At 41.4% G+C, this 18963-nt stretch overlaps 1 protein-coding gene across 5 annotated transcripts in view; it reads right to left on the reverse strand.

Moving 5' to 3' along the window:
- Positions 1–16356, reverse strand: part of marchf8 (membrane-associated ring finger (C3HC4) 8) — a 77178-nt gene extending 60822 nt beyond the window's left edge. For all 5 annotated transcript variants that reach the window (XM_058057971.2, XM_058057972.2, XM_058057970.2 and 2 more), the window contains exon 1: positions 16070–16356. The gene's annotated coding sequence lies outside the window, so the exon portion shown is untranslated. The remainder of the gene's footprint in view (positions 1–16069) is intronic.
- Between the last annotated feature and the right edge of the window lie 2607 nt (positions 16357–18963).

The following is an 18963-nucleotide window of genomic DNA, read 5'->3' on the forward strand; positions in this document are numbered from 1 at the left end:
TTAGATTCTCGGCTTGGGCATCTCGGTGTGGAGTTTGTATGTTCTCTGGGTACTCCGGTTTCCTCCCACATTCCAAAAACATGCTAGGTTAATTGGCGACTCCAAATTGTCCATAGGTATGAATGGTTTGTCAATATGTACCCTGTGATTGGCTGGCGACCAGTCCAAGGTGTACCACGCTTCTCGCCCAAAGTCAGATGGGATAGGCTCCAGTGAGGATTAGCGGCATAGAAAATGAATGGACGTTACGAGCAGCAGATGTGTGAGAAAAATGAGGGAAGATGGCTTTCTTGCTTTGAATAGAAAAAGCAAGGATGTGTTCATTTAGCATTTCAGTTCCAATTTGACACTTCTACGGAACAGAAACAGCATGTCTGGCCCTGAACACACTGAAGTGGGTCATTCAAAGTTCAGCTCAGAGCAGCATCATTCCCAGCTCAGTACAGAAATAGCAAACAGCACACATCAAAACATCTTCAAGCTCATATTGATTTTACATCACATCCTGATTTTGAGCCATTAATTATTCTTTTTCATGTCATTTGACAAAATGTATTTCACCTCCTTGTTGACAAAAATATTACAGATGTACTTCAATTATTGTTGTATATTTCATTTTTCACATGACTATGTATTTGTTTGTGTTATACCAACTTTTTTCAACCACTGCACACAAAAGGGTGAAAATTTGTTGCCCGGGGTACTATTTTCCTGAAAAATTCACCCCACTCCAAAGTTCGACCGCCATTAAGTTGGATTGACTTAAAATTTCACACACAGCTCAGAGCACTGTACAAAAACACCCATTTCACCTCCAGGCTGTTTTTGCTGAATCACCACAAAATCTGGTACACATATAGTTTGAAGTACATGGCAGCCCTCAAGCAAAACATATCTGCAGGGCATGGCTGGGAACCGGCAACTCATCGTCAAATAAGCCATTTAAGACATAAGGATAGGACAGGGTGGACAGGAAGTGACGTTAGGGGTTCAGAGAGTTTCAGCTTTGCGTGGTTAATGGCCGCAACAGTAGCCGTGTTTTTATTAGGGATTGTTTTGCCTGTTGTGAGATTGTTGCGGCAATAAAGTCTGGTCCTTGTGTGTCTCATCGAACATTACTGTAACATTACTGACATCTAGTGACCAGTGTACAATACTACTTTCATCATCAACATACTTTGGAGTCTTTTAAATATGTAGTTCATTTCGCCATTTTTATGCTTGAAAATTATTTAGCCAAATTTAGCCCTCTGCTTATAATATGCAGTTAAAAAAATAATTATAAAGCATGATTTATTAAGATATTTTTGAAAACCAACTGTGCTGCCCTCCATTTTGAAGAATTAGTGAGAAACAAAGAGGTCTAGCCTCACTCCCTATTGCAGAAAAAAAGGACAAAATAGTCTGACCTCTGAGCTTCTTGCACTTAATTAGCACATTTCAGTTCCAGTATATTCTATTATATATATATAATATATATTCTATATATCTTCTATTTAGCATTCGGGTTCAGAGCAGCAAAAGCAAAACTTTTGAGAATGATTTCCAGGCTAATGAACCACTTCTTGAATGTTTTGATTTCTGTCTTCTCCCCATTTTTTATTGTTCATTGCTTCAATATCACACTTCATCAGATGCAGCGTTTACACAATTGACATCAATTCCCAAGTATCCAAACATTCCATATTAGGCACACTGATTGGGTGTTGTTGACATGAATTATTCATGACATTAAGAGTGGCTCATGGTCATTAGTGATATTTCACCCACTTAAGAGTCAAACTATCACAACAACAAAAATATCATTTGTGTTGTTCAAGTGCTAAGGTATCCACATATTCAGAACGTAGAGCTAGAATGGTTTGAGTAAACCATAAGAAAAATATAATCTCCCCTATGCAGCTTTTGCAATCCGTATGTGCCAGTATAATTCATGGCAGGGAAGCAGAACCCTGCAAAGAATACACAAAATGTTGCTGCAGGCATTCCAATTTTAACTCCACAATAAATGCCCTTTAAAATGACTTAAGGTCAATTCAGTGGGAATTCTTCATCAGCCCTGTTAAAACAAAGTGTTGTAATCCTGACTAATCCTTGGAGAAAAAAAAGGGTGACGCTTACACTCAGCGTAAAAGAAAAATGAAGACTCTTATTTCATTTCATGTTCTATTACACAAGAGTTCAGCTGTCAGTCAAACGGGACATGGCTTCCAATAGCGTGTGACACCGTCACTGTATAGGTTATTTAGTTGTAAATGTCATGTATTATATAGCAGCCACCACGACGTGCGCACACGACTGCACAGCAGTCTGAGAGTTGGTAGTGCAAACAAAAGGGCCTAAGTGGGCCATTTGAGTGTGAGACGGCGAAATGAAAACACCAACTCACACGCTCAAGACAAACAAAGTGCTACCACTTGTGACATTAATAGTAAACACAGTCAAGTTCGCACAATTTGGGTTCAGCTTTTGCATTGGGGGTGGTTAGATGGGACAGGTGTACCTAATGAAGCAGCATGTGAGTGGCGGTTGCAATCCAACACAGCTCAATCAGATTGGGGAACCGAATGCTTCGACAACAGGAAAGGCAATGAGTGTTCATTCCAAAAGGTTGCTTACAGTACAGTATGCCTCTCCAACACCATATACAGTCAACACTATAATGTCAACTGGCCCTGAGGGTGAGCGATTAATAAAAAAAACCTACAGGACCACAGCAGGCAGAGAATGATTATCTCTGAAGGGGCTTTGCTTTCTCCTGAGATGGAGAATTGTAACTACAGGGTACAAGTAACTATTGCTACTACAAATAACTACAAGTAACTATTTTTTGTTTGGGTGGGTGCCTGGTAATTTGATTCAGGACATTTCACTAACAGGAATCCACATGTATTTATTTATTTACAGGGACAGTGCATATATATTTTTTGTGAATATACCAAAAATAACTAAAAGGTTATTTTTCATCTATAGTCCCTTGTCCTAAAACGGGAAGCAGAACTGGAGGTAGCAGAGATGAGGATGCTGAGGTTCTCATTGGGAGTGACCAGGATGGATAGGATCAGGAACAAGTACATCAGAGGGACATTACATGTTAGCCTTAGAGATAATGTCAGAGAGGCCAGACTGAGATGGTTGGGACATGTCCAGAGGAGAGATAGTGAATATATTGGTAGAAGGATGCTGCCAGGTAGGAGGCGTAGAAGAAGACCAAAGAGGAGGTTTATGGATGTAGTGAAGGAGGAGCATAGCCTTCATGGACATTTGGTGGCGAATGTGTCTGAAGTTACTGAGATTAAATTTGATTCGATCAGAGACCCTTTTTACTCGCGATTTCAATGACAGTTGAATTATGACACCCAGACATTTGTATTCTGATACAATCTGCAGTCTGTCTTCTCCCTGAAACAAACAACGGCGCTGGAGGTATTGTTGGACTCGGTAAAGAGCACCGCTACTGTTTTGGACGTGTTTAAATGCAGGCAGGATTGCTTCAACCAAGCTGTGATAACAATGGAGTTAATGAGCTTTTCTATCACCTATGAGATATTAATGACCGTGTCATCACGATGAATTTGGACAGAGACATCAACACAAATGGATGGGAGGTCATTAATGTAAAGTGGGAACAGCAACGGTCCTAAATTTGATCCATGAGGAAGACCAGTGGACAGCCAAAGGGCTGCTGATTTAACAGACTTATTGGTAAATATAACATCAATTTGGGTCTTGGGAGAGTTTGTTATTCTTGTTGGCCCATTGATGATGTGTTTGTGTGTCACAGCATAGCACGATGTTTCACAACAAACCAAATGACATTGATTGATTGATATGGCGACACTGAGAGCCAAGCATTCTAGATCATTACCATTTGACCACTGGATTTGGCTACACTAATGTGTTTTTTATGTAAATTATCACTGTCTCTCTGCCTTGCCTGTAAATATTGTGACTGGAAATATTCAGAGCTGCCGACAGTGGGTTTTGATAATAAGTCAGATTTCGGTTAAGCTTGAAAAGTCGAGGTTTGATTCCAATAATACAGTGCATCCGGAAAGTATTCACAGCGCTTCACTTTTTCTACATTTTGTCATGTTACAGCCTCATTCCAAATTGTATTAAATTAATCTCTTACCTCAAAATTCTACACAAAATACTCCATTATGACAATGTGAAAAAAGGTTTTTTTGACATACTTTGAATTTATTAAAAATAGAAAACAAAAAAATCACATTTACATAAGTATTCACAGCCTTTGCCATGAAGCTCAAAATTGAGCTCAGGTGCATCTTTTTTCCACTGATCATCCTTGAGATCTTTCTACAGCTTAATTGGAGTCCACCTGCAGTAAATTCAGTTGATTGGACATGATTTGGAAATATAATAACTGTCTATATAAGAAGATATATAGAAGATACAGAAACATTTCTGCTGCTTTGAAGGTCCCAATGAGCACAGTGGCCTCCATTATTCGTAAATGGAAGACGTTTGGAACCACCAGGACTCTTCCTAGAGCTGGCCGACCTTCTAAACTGAGCGATCAGGGAAGAAGGGCCTTAGTCAGGGAGGTGACCAAGGCCCCGATGGTCACTCTGTCAGAGCTCCAGCGTTCCTCTGTGGAGAGAGGAGAGCCTTCCAGAAGGACAACCATCTCTGCAGCAATCCACCAATCAGGCCTGTATGGTAGAATGGCCAGACGAAAGCCATCAGACCAGAGAATTTTGTTTCTCATGGTCTGAGAGTCATTCAGGTGCTTTTTGGCAAATTCCAGACGGGCTGCCATGTTCCTTTTACTAAGGAGTGGCTTTCGTCTGGCCACTCTACCATACAGGCCTGATTGGTGGATTGCTGCAGAGATGGTTGTCCTTCTGGAAGGCTCTCCTCTCTCCACAGAGGAACGCTGGAGCTCTGACAGAGTGACCATCGAGGCCTTGGTCACCTCCCTGACTAAGGCCCTTCTTCCCTGATCGCTCAGTTTAGAAGGCCGGCCAGCTCTAGGAAGAGTCCTGGTGGTTCCAAACGTCTTCCATTTACGAATAATGGAGGCCACTGTGCTCATTGGGACCTTCAAAGCAGCAGAAATGTTTCTGTATCCTTCCCCAGATTTGTGCCTCAAGACAATCCTGTCTCGCAGGTCTACAGACAGTTCTTTTGACTTCATGCTTGGTGTTTGTGCTCTGACATGCACAGTCAACTGTGGGACCTTATATAGACAGTTATTATATTTCCAAATCATGTCCAATCAACTGAATTTACTGCAGGTGGACTCCAATTAAGCTGTAGAAAGATCGCAAGGATGATCAGTGGAAAAAAGATGCACCTGAGCTCAATTTTGAGCTTCATGGCAAAGGCTGTGAATACTTATGTAAATGTGATTTTTTTGTTTTCTATTTTTAATAAATTCAAAAAAAGTCAAACAAAAACTTTTTCACATTGTCATAATGGAGTATTTTGTGTAGAATTTTGAGGTAAGAGATTAATTTAATACAATTTGGAATGAGGCTGTAACATGACAAAATGTAGAAAAAGTGAAGCGCTGTGAATACTTTCCGGATGCACTGTAAATGCAGTAATTGCTCATGGTTACACAGTATGGTTCTCATGTTTATGCCCTTTGGTTTCACCTCTATTCGTGAATGATTGGCTGAAACTGCTTGTTCTTTGCAATCCCTGGGTTTAGTCTCGTTGCTTTGGGGACAGCTGAACTACGCAGCTGAGGGGAGTTGTCGCCGGGTGTGGCATCATAGAGGAAGAGGAGGCTGCAGGGGAACGCAGACGTAGATAGTTACGTGGGAGGCTTTGAATGTTTGCAGCATTGTTGGCTGCTAGCATGTAGCTACCTTGCATATTTGGTGTATGCTGTTTGTTTGTTTGTTTGTATGTGGAGAAGCAGTTCCATAACAGGTTAAAGTTGTCGATGAATGGGATGTCATGTGTTTTGCTAACCCGGAGGAGGAAACAATTGGTTTGACCAAAGTGAAGTCGTCCCTTGTTACTTTGCGGTTCAAATATTGTTCCTTTGCTCTAATAAATTAATAAACAATCAATGTTTCATTCCGACATTTATCTGCCTGTGCCTTTTACACAGAAACCAGTGTAGGTTGGATAATGCCACAACTGTGCTGGCTTTCAAAGCACAACATGGCCTTCATGAATCAGATAACTACACGATTCCAGCATCTATGGTACGACGTAAGAAATACTTATCCGACAGTGACAACATTTGCTTTCAACAGAGAAGAGAGTCCTGTTTTTAAAACACATCCCAGTCCCAACACTGCGGCTCCGTTACTGCTCTGATAGTGATACTGATACTCGGAAAACAGAAAACTGCCAGGTCAACGGCGACACCTGATTACAGAAACATAGGAAAACAAAAAGGCGATAAAATTCCAGCTTCAACAAGCTGTGCAAGATGACCTTGTGTTTTTGTTGTCCCCATTTCACAGTGGTTAACTTCTGTTTACACTTGAGTGTCAGCTAAGATTAAATTCTGAAATGAGACCGCCTCGCAGATATGCCATGGATGGACATTTAGCCGTCTTGTTTCAAATATTGCACAACGCTACCCGATATAGCAATGGCTTCTGCTAACCTGTGGAGAAGGGTGTTTATGCAAAGAAAAAGCTCAGCATGGGAGACAAAAAAAATGGAAAGCTAGACGTCAAGACAGGAAACACGCATATTGTGGCTGGTTGGATGAATACTGTCTGGCTTGGGTGCTTTTGAATGAGAACATGAACGTCCTTCCCCTCATTTAGAATCACAAATCATCTCCACCATGAAGCAACTTTAGCTGATTTTCTGCCAGCAGACTAATTGGTTGTCACCGGTAAAGACTAACTCCATACGCACCGGACTTCATTTCTCTACCACAGCAGAGAATACATCATAGGCATGAGAAGTGATGTTGAGGGGTGATGAGGCTGCGTGCACATTAGGACACACAGTTAGACATACTTTATTACACCCGTGAGGGGCATTAAGGAAAGGAACGGAGAGATGTTATTCATTTGCTGTGTTGACACACCAACAAGTCTTGATTAAGGCACAGCATCCAACCCTCAGACAGATATATCTAAACGAATGAAAATGAAGAGGGCTTAATTGGGTTGACAAAGTGGACCCCGCGTCTACCACCCGCCTCCCTCGCCTCTTCTTTACTGGGAGAATCTGGTTGCCACCAGTTTGAAACAAACCTCCTGATATGTCTGTGAGCCACTTGAAACAATGCTGTTGGTAATATCAATGTGAAGTCTCAGCGTGTGATTGTGAGAGAGTGTCAGAAATTCAATTCAGTCTTGTTTTGTTGCAGGGAAGTACGCTAAGAGGAAGGCTGAAAAAAATTCAGGGAGCTATTATGTAAGCTTTTTTCTAACTTTACAACAGTTGCTGCTAAGCTTGTTATATCTTTACTTTTTGTTGTGTTTGAACTTGAAACAAAGATGGGTTGTATATAAATGTTACTTTATTCACTGTGGAATCCTTGCAGGAAGCTTTTAAAGTTTTTATTCAACTTCTCCCTGCTGCAAACACCAGCCAAGACCAGCATACATTGTTACATACATTGTTGGTAGCAGGTTAGGTCCGTGTAGCGTTTTACGCATGTAGACATAAAAAACTCATTTGACATAAGAGGTGTCGGTTGCTCATTTTACATTTAGGTTACAACTCAGTCATACAACAAAACAAGATAGATGTGGCGTTGGGTACTTGTGCTAGTGAAAGAAAAGGACACCTGATTATGTGTAATTAACTTAACCGTCAATACCGTCAACAAAGTTGTTGATTCTGAGCACCATACCTTTTCTTATGTTGTCCTTGTAAAACTGGTGTTTTGACTCATATAAGAAAATTAAATCGCTCAACTTCAAAACGTTAATTATTTGTCATCTATCGTCTTTGTTGCAGTAAGCGCTGGTTACATATCACGGGGTGTTTGGAGCTTTTATTTTGTTCAAAAACGTACGTTTATTTTGACAGCAGAAGCTGCTTTCCAGTGTTTCTCCAACTGGTATGCTGCTGAAATTATATGTGAACACATCAAAAGAAGACTTGAAGTCTCTCTTTTGTATCACGTAAAAACATGACATGCATCAAACGCATGTGAGATGCTCGTGTGAATTACCAGACTGATTAAAAGACAAGTGATTTGAAAGCATATGACACGCTGCTACGCCCCCGCGCAACATTGGGCATCTGGTGTGAATTTTGGGTGGGTCTACCACTTCTGGAGCTATTTTTCTATGTGGTTGGTTGAATAAACATGCTTTAGGCAGTGAAGCTAAGTGTTTGTACGCCAACTATTTACACTTTTACTGCAAATGAATATTGGCTATCGGCCTCCTTAACTACTAATAATCTATATCAGTCCTGGAAAATCAATGTCGGTCAAGCTAATGGCTAGAGACCCCCGACTGACCGTGTATGAGCTCAAAGAGTGGGAACGTAAGTCCACATGTGTCCTGTGTGAAAAGCCGTTGACAGACGAAAATATTTTTCTCTAGCTGAGAATCACCAACTGCACCCACTTCTGCCTGAGCTTGCCTCGTAGAAAGATTTCCTGGGAGCCATAGCTACAAACCATAAACAGAGCGAAGCAGAGCTGTGGGGAGGGCAGTCCTAGAGCATATCTGGCCTACAGTGCATGCCCATATAAGGAAGCCCGGCTCCATGTGACGTCACAGGGAGCCAGTGTTAGAAAGATACTCTGAAACCAAGCGATCAGAGTCATCCTAAATGTCTTTCAGGGCTCACTTCCAAATGTGTAAACCTCATTATCTAAAACTTTGACATCGTTTAACCCAGGAATACAACATTGTAACTACATTTATAGGTCAGAAAAGTGGAAAAAGCATAATAGGTCCTTTTTAAGAAAAAAAAGACCACAGAATGAACAACCATTCAATGGCACTACCATTCAGTAATCATTTCATTATATTTATAGCATTATCACCACCTACAGACCTGGAGTGGAACAGTTTCATCTGATAGAGATGCATTTATTTATCATCATTGATCGTTTACTGATCTATTGATCTTATGAGATCACAAAAGAAACATTCACATTGCAGACAAACAGCGGAATGCATTCACAAATGTGAAAGCACACATGCGAATGTAGCACAGTAGTGGAATGTTTTGGTGGTCTAATGCCAGTACTAGATCACCTGTGATCAGTTTAATGATGTCATCCAGCACAGCGCTACCTGCAGAGTCGTCTCCACCCATTCCGCTGAGACAGCATCTCTGCACAGCTGATGGATCGCAGCTGTCCCACCCGCCTCTTCTGAAACCCACCATTAGAATTTCATTGAAACATTGCACATATGCCCAACCCCAACACATGTGGGAGAGACCCCGGTAACTTCATCAACGTCTGCCATAGCGGTGGTTCTCAGCTGGTTTGGCTCCAGGACCCACATAATCCTTCAATGACAAGCAGCACCCCAAATTGTATTTATTTACATTTTTAATGTAAAAAGAGGGCTGCACGGCGGACGAGTGGTTAGCACACAGGCCTCACACCTAGGAGTTCAAACCCACCCTCAGCCATCTCTGTGTGGAGTTTGCATGTTCTCCCTGTGCATGCGTGGGTATTCCTCCCACATTCCAAAAACATGCTAGGTTAATTGGCGACTCCAAATTGTCCATAGGTATGAATGTGAGTGTGAATGGTTGTTTGTCTATATGTGCCCTGCACCCCCGCGACCCTCGTGAGGAAAAGCAGTAGAAAATGAATGAATGAATTCATTCATTCATCATTCATTTTCTACTTTTCCAGATTTGCAGTTTTATTTTTCTAGTAATATTAATAATAAGTTTGGTGTAACATCTTATAAGACCTTTGGACAATGGATTTGACAGTGACAACTTTATTTAATCGCAGATTTTCAAGTCATCCCAAAGATCTCTAAAATAAAAGCAAAAAAGGCGCAGAGGAATACACACCTTAATGAACAAGTTATGACCGCAACGTCCAAGCATGGCAACAACAAAATTCAACAACAATATCCCAAACTAGTTTGGGTTATGAAAATACTTTGTAGAAGAACAACCCTTATTTGAGGTATAATGAGTGGTCAGCAACTTCAAATGTTGGTTGCGCGACTCGACTGTTGGCATAAAGCTCCTATTACCCTTGCCGTCATGTTTACAATGAACTAATCAGTGCTACTTTACCGGTAAGTCAACATTGGGCTGCTGTGTTGCGTCATACAATTGTTAATAAATTGAGCTATAATAAAAGAGCTATATTTTTCTGTCCACTTTCTCATGCACTCATATCCTTACTCATATTTTAAATTGTAATATACGTATATAATAACTTTTCAGAAATCCTCACCCTGTGCAGTTTGGGTAAATAGTATTATTAGAATCTGTGTACTGGCGGATAAACGCCAGCTTTTCTATTATAGCTGCAATTTTACAGGATCTCTGTGTGAAAGAGGCATTGTTAGGACCATTTGTGGTTTGTAGTAAGTCGTGTGCATGACATCATTTGTTGGGAGTGTAGCTCAATAGTACAGTCCCTGTGGATCAAGACGGGTCAGCCACAGAGGGACCAGGGCACAAGACAAATATACAGTGAAGAAAATAAGTATTTGAACACCCTGCTATTTTGCTATTTCTCCCACTTAGAAATCATGGAGGGGTCTGAAATTTTCATCGTAGGTGCATGTCCACTGTGAGAGAGATAAACTAAAAAGAAAAATCCAGAAATCACAATGCATGATTTTTTAACAATTTATTTGTGTGATACAGCTGCAAATAAGTATTTGAACACCTGTGTATCATCTAGAATTCTGACCCTGAAAGACCTGTTAGTCTGCCCATTAGAAGTCCACCTGCACTCCATGTATCATCCTGAATCAGATGCACCTGTTTGAGGTCGTTAGCTGCATAAAGACACCTGTCCACCCCATACAATCAGTAAGACTTTAACTTGTAACATGGCGAAGACCAAAGAGCTGTCCAAAGACACCAGAGACAAAATTGTACACCTCCACAAGGCTGGAAAGGGCTACGGAGCAATTACCAAGCAGCTTGGTGAAAAAAGGTCCACTGTTGGAGCTATCATTAGAAAATGGAAGAAGCTAAACATGACGGTCAATCTCAATCGGAGTGGAGCCCCATGCAAGATATCACCTCGTGGGGTCTCAATGATTCTAAGAAAGGTGAGGAATCAGCCCAGAACTACACGACAGGACTTGGTCAATGACCTGAAAAGAGCTGGGACCACCGTTTCCAAGGTTACTGTAGGTAATACACTAAGACGTCATGATGTGAAATCATGCATGGCACGAAAGGTTCCCCTGCTTAAACCAGCACATGTCAAGGCCCGTCTTAAGTTTGCATATGACCATTTGGATGATACAGAGGAGTCATGGGAGAAAGTTTTATGGTCAGATGAGACCAAAATAGAACTTTTTGGTCATAATTCCAATAAGCGTGTTTGGAGGAAGAAGAATGAAGAGTACAATCCGAAGAACACCATCCCTACTGTGAAGCATGGGGGTGGTAGCATCATGCTTTGGGGGTGTTTTTCTGCACATGGGACAGGACGAGTGCACTGCATTAAAGAGAGGATGACTGGGGCCGTGTATTGTGAGATTTTGGGGAACAACCTCCTTCCCTCTGTCAGAGCATTGAAGATGGGTCGTGGCTGGGTCTTCCAACACGACAACGACCCGAAGCACACAGCCAGGAAAACCAAGGAGTGGCTCCGTAAGAAGCATATCAAGGTTCTAGCATGGCCCAGCCAGTCTCCAGACCTGAACCCAATCGAAAATCTTTGGAGGGAGCTCAAACTCCGTGTTTCTCAGCGACAGCCCAGAAACCTGACTGATCTAGAGAAGATCTGTGTGGAGGAGTGGGCCAAGATCCCTCCTGCAGTGTGCGCAAACCTGGTGAAAAACTACAGGAAACGTTTGACCTCTGTAATAGCAAACAAAGGCTACTGTACCAAATATTAACATTCATTTTCTCAGGTGTTCAAATACTTATTAGCAGCTGTATCACACAAATAAATTGTTAAAAAATCATGCATTGTGATTTCTGGATTTTTCTTTTTAGTTTATCTCTCTCACAGTGGACATGCACCTACGATGAAAATTTCAGACCCCTCCATGATTTCTAAGTGGGAGAAATAGCAAAATAGCAGGGTGTTCAAATACTTATTTTCTTCACTGTATCTTATTAGTGTTATTATATTACAACCCAGATAGATGTGGATACAACCACACACACGTAAAAGATCAAATGGAAAAAGTTGTATGCATTGCTCCGGAAGCCTACCAAATTGAAACTAATGAGGGGCACCCACAACCTGATTTAACATATCCCCTAAAATATAAAGGGAAATCAAATGGAACAGTAAACATTCCTCCCCCCTGTCCTTGTCTTTGTTAGCTGTATCCATTTCCTGTCGCTTCACAGAACGCAATCAATATTATCCCAGAGATTAGGCAGCAGAATGGAGAGACGGTGATGGAAGCAGCTGGTGTACAGATGCTGAGCAAGGCAGACAAACTAAATATTTTTTTATTTGTTTGGGGTTTTTTTTTTTGGATGAAAGTGACAGCACCCTCTCTGGCACCTTTTTCAAGAGAATGACCTATACAGTCGTTCCTTGTTTATAGTGGTTAATTGCTTCCAGACCCGACCGAGATAAGTGAATTTCCACAAAGTGGGAGTCAATATATATTTTCTGTTTACTATCTTCAACACGGTAGCCCTAAAGACACAAAAGAACACATTTGTATTACCCAATACGGTAGATACTATCAGAACAAATAAGACATATTACACATACTGTAGATAACAGACTCACACGGATGGAGTTGCTTCATGTTTTTTTCAAGACAGCAAGTGCACTTCCTCTATTTCAACACATCATATTGTAATGGCAGATTTCAACGGCTTTACACTGCTATTAGCCAATAGAGTAGACGAAATAAGAGTAAATAGGCAATTTAAGATGTAAATAAAAGTAACAGTCACAGTAAATGTGTTCCCTCGGGAAATACACCATTAGAATGATTCTTCTGCCTTGTATTTGTATTTTAGCTCATACAGCAGAGGTAGGGAACCTATGGCTCGGGAGCCAGGTAGGGCTCTTTTGATGACTGTATCTGGCTCTCAAGCATTTCTTACCACAATAAAAATGTATTTTTGCTAACATTTTAAAGTAAACCATCACAGAAATGACTGTTAAAAATAATATTCAAAATCAACAACTTTCTTATGCATTTTAATTCGTCCATCTATATTCTGCTGCAATACGGCCAACCATATCTATCTTTCCTGATGATATTTTCCAGGTCAAACACCAAAACTTGATTATTACTGGGTAATGCTGTAGTCTACCTCGGTCATTGAGATGTCAAAAAAACATGTAAATGTAAACTTTCCTCCTTTAGTCAAATAGCTAAAGCTGCAGAACCAAGCCTTCTGACGAAGATGGCCAAAAGAATGAAATACGTCTACGGAGTACGGTGCAAAACTATGCAGCAGCAGAAGTTGTATTAATGGCAACAAGTATTTGATTTATTATTAGACACTGCGCTGCTCACGAAAGTGTGCTGGCCACACCCCATTGGCGTGGGGTAGTGTGCCTGGTCTGCGTAATTAGAGCCCATTATATCTAAAACTGTTGGTCTTACATAAAAATGCACACATTTTATTGCATTCAATGTTTAAAAAATGTATATGGCTCTCACAGATACACATTTTAAAATATCTGGCCTTCATGGCTCTCTTCGCCAAAAAGGTTCCCGACCCCTGTCATACAGTTAGCTCCTTTTGCAATCTTAGGCTTAAAATGCTTCATTTAGGCCAAAAATTGCTTAAACGTGCATTTTTTGTCATGCATTATTTTTGGAAAAACCACAATATGAATGAGGGAGTGATGCTCAAAGTGAAAAACCGCATGTGTGAATGCAGCCTGATCCAACTTTGGAGATACCATTCAAGTTCGGCAAAAAAAAAAAAACCACCATCAGAAGATACTACCGTGCATTTTATTTGTCTGTTGTGAAACCCCAGTTTGATGGCAGCAGCTACAATTTGGCTACAGTCGAAGCTGTCAAACTCCCCATGTGCTGCATGTTGTCAAATATAGTGGGGGAGGCACTTTGCACAATCACAAGCTATTGTGCCCAACAACAGCGGCGGCAAGCTCCTAATGAAGCCTTCATATATTCTGAATTGCATTCTTCCCTCTGAACGTGTCTCAGAAGACGGAAAAAGTGAGTTAATTTGCAAGCACACAATGGGTCTGAAGACGGCGTCAATCTCTCTTTTAGTCATCTCCACCGCTTTGGAGTCGTAATTACGCCGCTCTTGTTTCTCCTGCAGTGGCTTCTTCTGTCAGGATGGCCAAAAAAAAAATGAAGGCAGCTCAGGCAGCTCAGGGTCAAGAACAGATGAGATTTCTCATAACGGCAGGCGCTGCTACGGGTTGATGGCAGCAAAAATCCTTCGATGTCAAGAGGGTGCAAAGTGTTAGTCTGGTAACAAAGGGCGGCCATCTTAACCCCACCATGTGGTCATATAAAGACATGCTGTGGCTTCTTTACCTTTGCAGGTAAAGGAATATAAAGAAAGGCCTGCATGAAACCACAACATGGAGCTCATAAATATAAGTGCAAGCTGTATTAGTCAAGATGTCTTCTCTCATGGCATGCACCAAACCAAGGTTAGTGCTCCAGATTGTTACCTGCAGAATAACAAAGTGAAAAATGGCGGGTCAAAGCCAATCTACTGTATATGCGGTTAATCCTGTGTGATGATGCGGGATTAGGCATGTACTGTACCATGAAAGACAAGAGCAGTCAAGAGAGTGCAGACCTCCATCAAAGCCGCTGCATCTACAGTCACTCACATTCCAGCAACCAAGAAGTGAAGAAGTGAGCTGTTTAGTGTCAACCTATTTCCAAATGATACAATAAAGTGTTCATTCAGTCTTCAATATGAGAACAGTGGCGCACAAAGACTGACGGTAACAGTGATGCAACTCAGGATGACCGTGTCTCTTGCATCAAAACCTCTGACCACACGGCAGCCAGCATAACGATAAAAGATGCTGAAGATACTTTGCAGCCTTTCCACTGTGGGGCACCCGTCCAACTGAGAGCGCTAAGTACACAAAAAGTGCGGCGCATTTGAAGAGGATTAAGGCGGAACATGACACACACGCTTTGACTGGGGTATCATGACACACAGCGGGACGGAGAGTGGAAAGCTGATCCCGGCAGCCAACGAGGGCACACTGAAATGGGAGATGCACTGAAACAATCAACTGGGAGAGAAACCACGCTTGCTAAGAGACTGCGCATACAAAAAATGTCTGAAGACAGCAAACCCTTAGTTTCAAAATCCTCCTGAGTGTGAAATTTACCACCACAATTACGTCTCCTATTGTCGGTTGTGGAGACTGGGTCAAAAATTGACACATCGCTTGTGGCTGTAGGCAACCTTTCGATGGAGATGGCTGCATATAAAGTAATATGAGAGGTCATCATCCAGTAGATTCATCTACCTCGGTATGCGCTATCATATGATGGTTGCGCTACTCAGCTGTCAATCACTGGTATTAATGCTGGTTTGCCCCTGACTGCTATTACAATATTGGTTCAATATTGGTGCTGCTGTGTTGTGTAATTTGTTAATAAATCACCATGTCGTCAGAGGAACTACATTTCCATAATTGTAAGATGACCATGGAGTAAGGAATGCTTTTACCAAAGAATATGGGGGGGGGGTGATGTGGTAGTTGACAGGGGCGTAGAAGTGCACTGCATTATAATGAGAGCTCACAAAAACCCCAAATAATTCAATGAATGGAACTTTCTACAGTGTGAATGAAAACTAAGCATGGCTATGTCTTGCAGTGGATTGTGGAAGCGGACCCAAAGAGCGACTATAAAGACAATATGGAATGCACTGCAGTTTAACCATAAAACAAGACAGCGGAAGGCAAGGCAGAGGAAACATAGCGGTTCCTTTATTGTGATGCAATGGGCCAAATATATCGAATCATAGGCATAAACATGATTACATTTCCTACCTTTAGTGGGACTGTATCAAAAGCAGTCAATTGTCTCACTGGCGCATCCCCAAGAGCGTCCCTCAGTCCGGACCACCGACCGACCGACCGACCGACCGACCGACCAACGGAGCAACACCGTCGTCCACCGCCTCCGTCTCGGTGTCACTTAATCCAAATCCGCTTTCACGATGTGCGTCTCCATATTCGTCACAAAGTCAAGAGGACGCCCTGTTTGTTAGACGTTCATCTCCCCCACTGAGCTGCTGCGTGTGGTGGCACATCATCATCCACTTCCGCGTTCAGGAGGAGGGGGTGGCGTGGGAGGGTGTACAAATTTCAAGAGAAGGCGTATGACGCAGGTGAGGGTGATGAAGGATTGTGGCGTGGCATAATGCTCTTATTATTATTTATTATAGTCATACTGGAAAGTTTTATATGCATAATCAATACTAGATAGTAATACTAGATAATTGAGGTGTAATTGAGGCAGTAACCCTACACGGCCAGCAGATGGCTCTGATGATGACCAATGTTTCCCTTTATGCCCTACAAATTCTGCCTAGAAACAAGTCTGACGTAAGCTTTCAGGTAAAACGAACCCAAATAATTCCTGTGGGGCTGTCAAACTCTTGCCCCCGCTCCCAAGTTGCCACATAAGCATTTGAGGTGTCACCTGTAATGGAATGGGGAAAGAATCCAAGCCATTCCTGTTCTTCTTCTATTTACATTTATCCCAGAACAGTGATTCAGTGGTGCACCGAATTAACGTACCAAAAATAAACATATCTTATAATACCTATTGTGATGTTTTTGGAGTAATTTTAGTAGTGCTAGACGAAATCCCTGCCACTGTCCCTGCCCTTTCTCTGCTTTATGGGGCAGTCCGGCACACTGCCATGGAAGTGTTTCTGCTTTTGTGTGAATTCCGCCTGGCAACAAGTCACCTGTAACATCACAGGAGAAAGAAAAGAACCCAACCCATTCCTGCTATTTCCTGTTTTTTTTATTTCATAACTGAAATTGAAATACCCCGCGCTTACAAGAATCCTACCTAATAATACTGGAACGTTATAAGGACAAACTGAACCCTCTTTGCTATTATTTCCTTTGATACAAAACCATGTTTGTTCTCTGTCAACTCTGCCTAGCAACACCCAACTTTCCCTGTCATTTTCCAAATAAATTTCCAAAGAAATGTGAATGGCATATGACAATAGTCATCGCTAGTGTTTGTGATCAATAAACTCTGCCTAGCAACTGCCACCTGCCTTATCCTTATTTTACCGTATAGGGCATCTTAGCCATGTGCCCCTAAATTAGCAAGGAAACACCATAAGATCAACATAAAAGGCATATGATGTTTTTGTATTGAGCCCAAATCAAACAATTTTAATTCTCCATGTATTCTACCTAGTAACTGCCAACTCTCCCTGTCCTTTCAACCCACGTTGCCAAGTGGTTACAATTTATGTATTGTACGACTGTCCACACTCAAGTCAGTTAGCAGTTGTGTAATAGTTGACCCAAAGAGGTGATCAGCCCCAGTAGCATGTTGGTTGGGGCTGACTTATTAAACAGGCCAATGTTGACTCAAGAGGCAATCTACCCAGCTCTGTGAAACCTGTCCTTGTGTTTGGCCTTATTACTAATGCACAGGCCACCACTCTGTCCTTGGGGCAGGACAACAGAGGCTCTATTCTCTTTGACTGGATGAAGCGGGCTTCACTGAAGTGAGTCTGCCAAATTGTCATGCATGTCTTTGCATCAGTGGGATACATGAAATGAAGGAATTAGGATGCGTTAAATGTGCAGAGAGGCGAGGAGCTGCCTTTTTGATGCATCTGCAGATTTTATTAGAATTGTAAAGTTTATGATAACTTGCAACGAGTCTCTTCCAGTGCTGTGGAGGAGTTTTGGCAGCAACACAGTCCCAGACCATCACACTACCACCACCATATTTAACTGTTGGTATGATGTTCTTTTTCTGAAATTATGATGAAATCATAAAGATACTTAGAGACATGCCTTTGTGTTCCTTTTGTTCAGCATTGGTTTTCATCTTGGAATTCTGCCATGCTGCTGTTTTTGTGAGGTCTTTTGTGGCGTCTCTTGGATGAGTCGTCACTGTTCATATTTTCGCGCATGTATGGATAATAGCTCTCACTGTGGTTCACTGGAGTCCCAAAATGGCTTTATAACCTTTTCCAGAGTGGTAGATGTAAATTCATCACTTTTTCACACAGAGCCATGTAGGTTTGGATTTTTTCCCTCCCTTTTTAATTTATATTTAAATTTGTATGATGATCTGAAACAAGAAACCCAGACCACTGTATAAATTCATACAAAATGAATAACATGAAAGATGCATTAAATTAGGTTTTGCATTTATTAAACAATTTATTATTCAATATTTTTGTGTTAGAATAATTAGAAATCTATCCACACTACTGAACACTTTTGAGGCAATAAGAGCATCAAAAATGCTGTTATGATTGTGGTTGTAATTTGCCCTGCTGCAGAACCCATCATACTGAGATCTCTTTCTAATTTTTAGATTTCCTTATTGAGCTACAAAACAAATTGTTATAACATCAGCAAGGGAAGACATTTTGGGTCTAATATGTACCTAATTTGGCCAGCGTTCCAGAATGCTGCGTCTGCACACACCAATTACCTCACTTCTATAAGACTGTAAACATGGAGGGGGGGTGAACATCCAAACACTGAGATGAGACTCAGGTCAGGGTTTGTCTGAGATGTAGAGACAGACTGCAAACTGAACAGCAGGACAGCAGTAATTTAATTCTGTTTAAATTACTCATAATTGCAATACTTTTCTGATACAACTTCACTTATCTGCTGTATGTCATTGACAGCATTGATAAGTTTTGTGTTGCATGTGATTGAAGGAC

This window comes from Doryrhamphus excisus, linkage group LG20 (assembly GCF_037039965.1).
Source record: "Doryrhamphus excisus strain RoL-2023G ecotype Guam linkage group LG20, RoL_Dexc_Guam_v1.1, whole genome shotgun sequence".
Lineage (NCBI taxonomy): Eukaryota > Metazoa > Chordata > Actinopteri > Syngnathiformes > Syngnathidae > Doryrhamphus > Doryrhamphus excisus.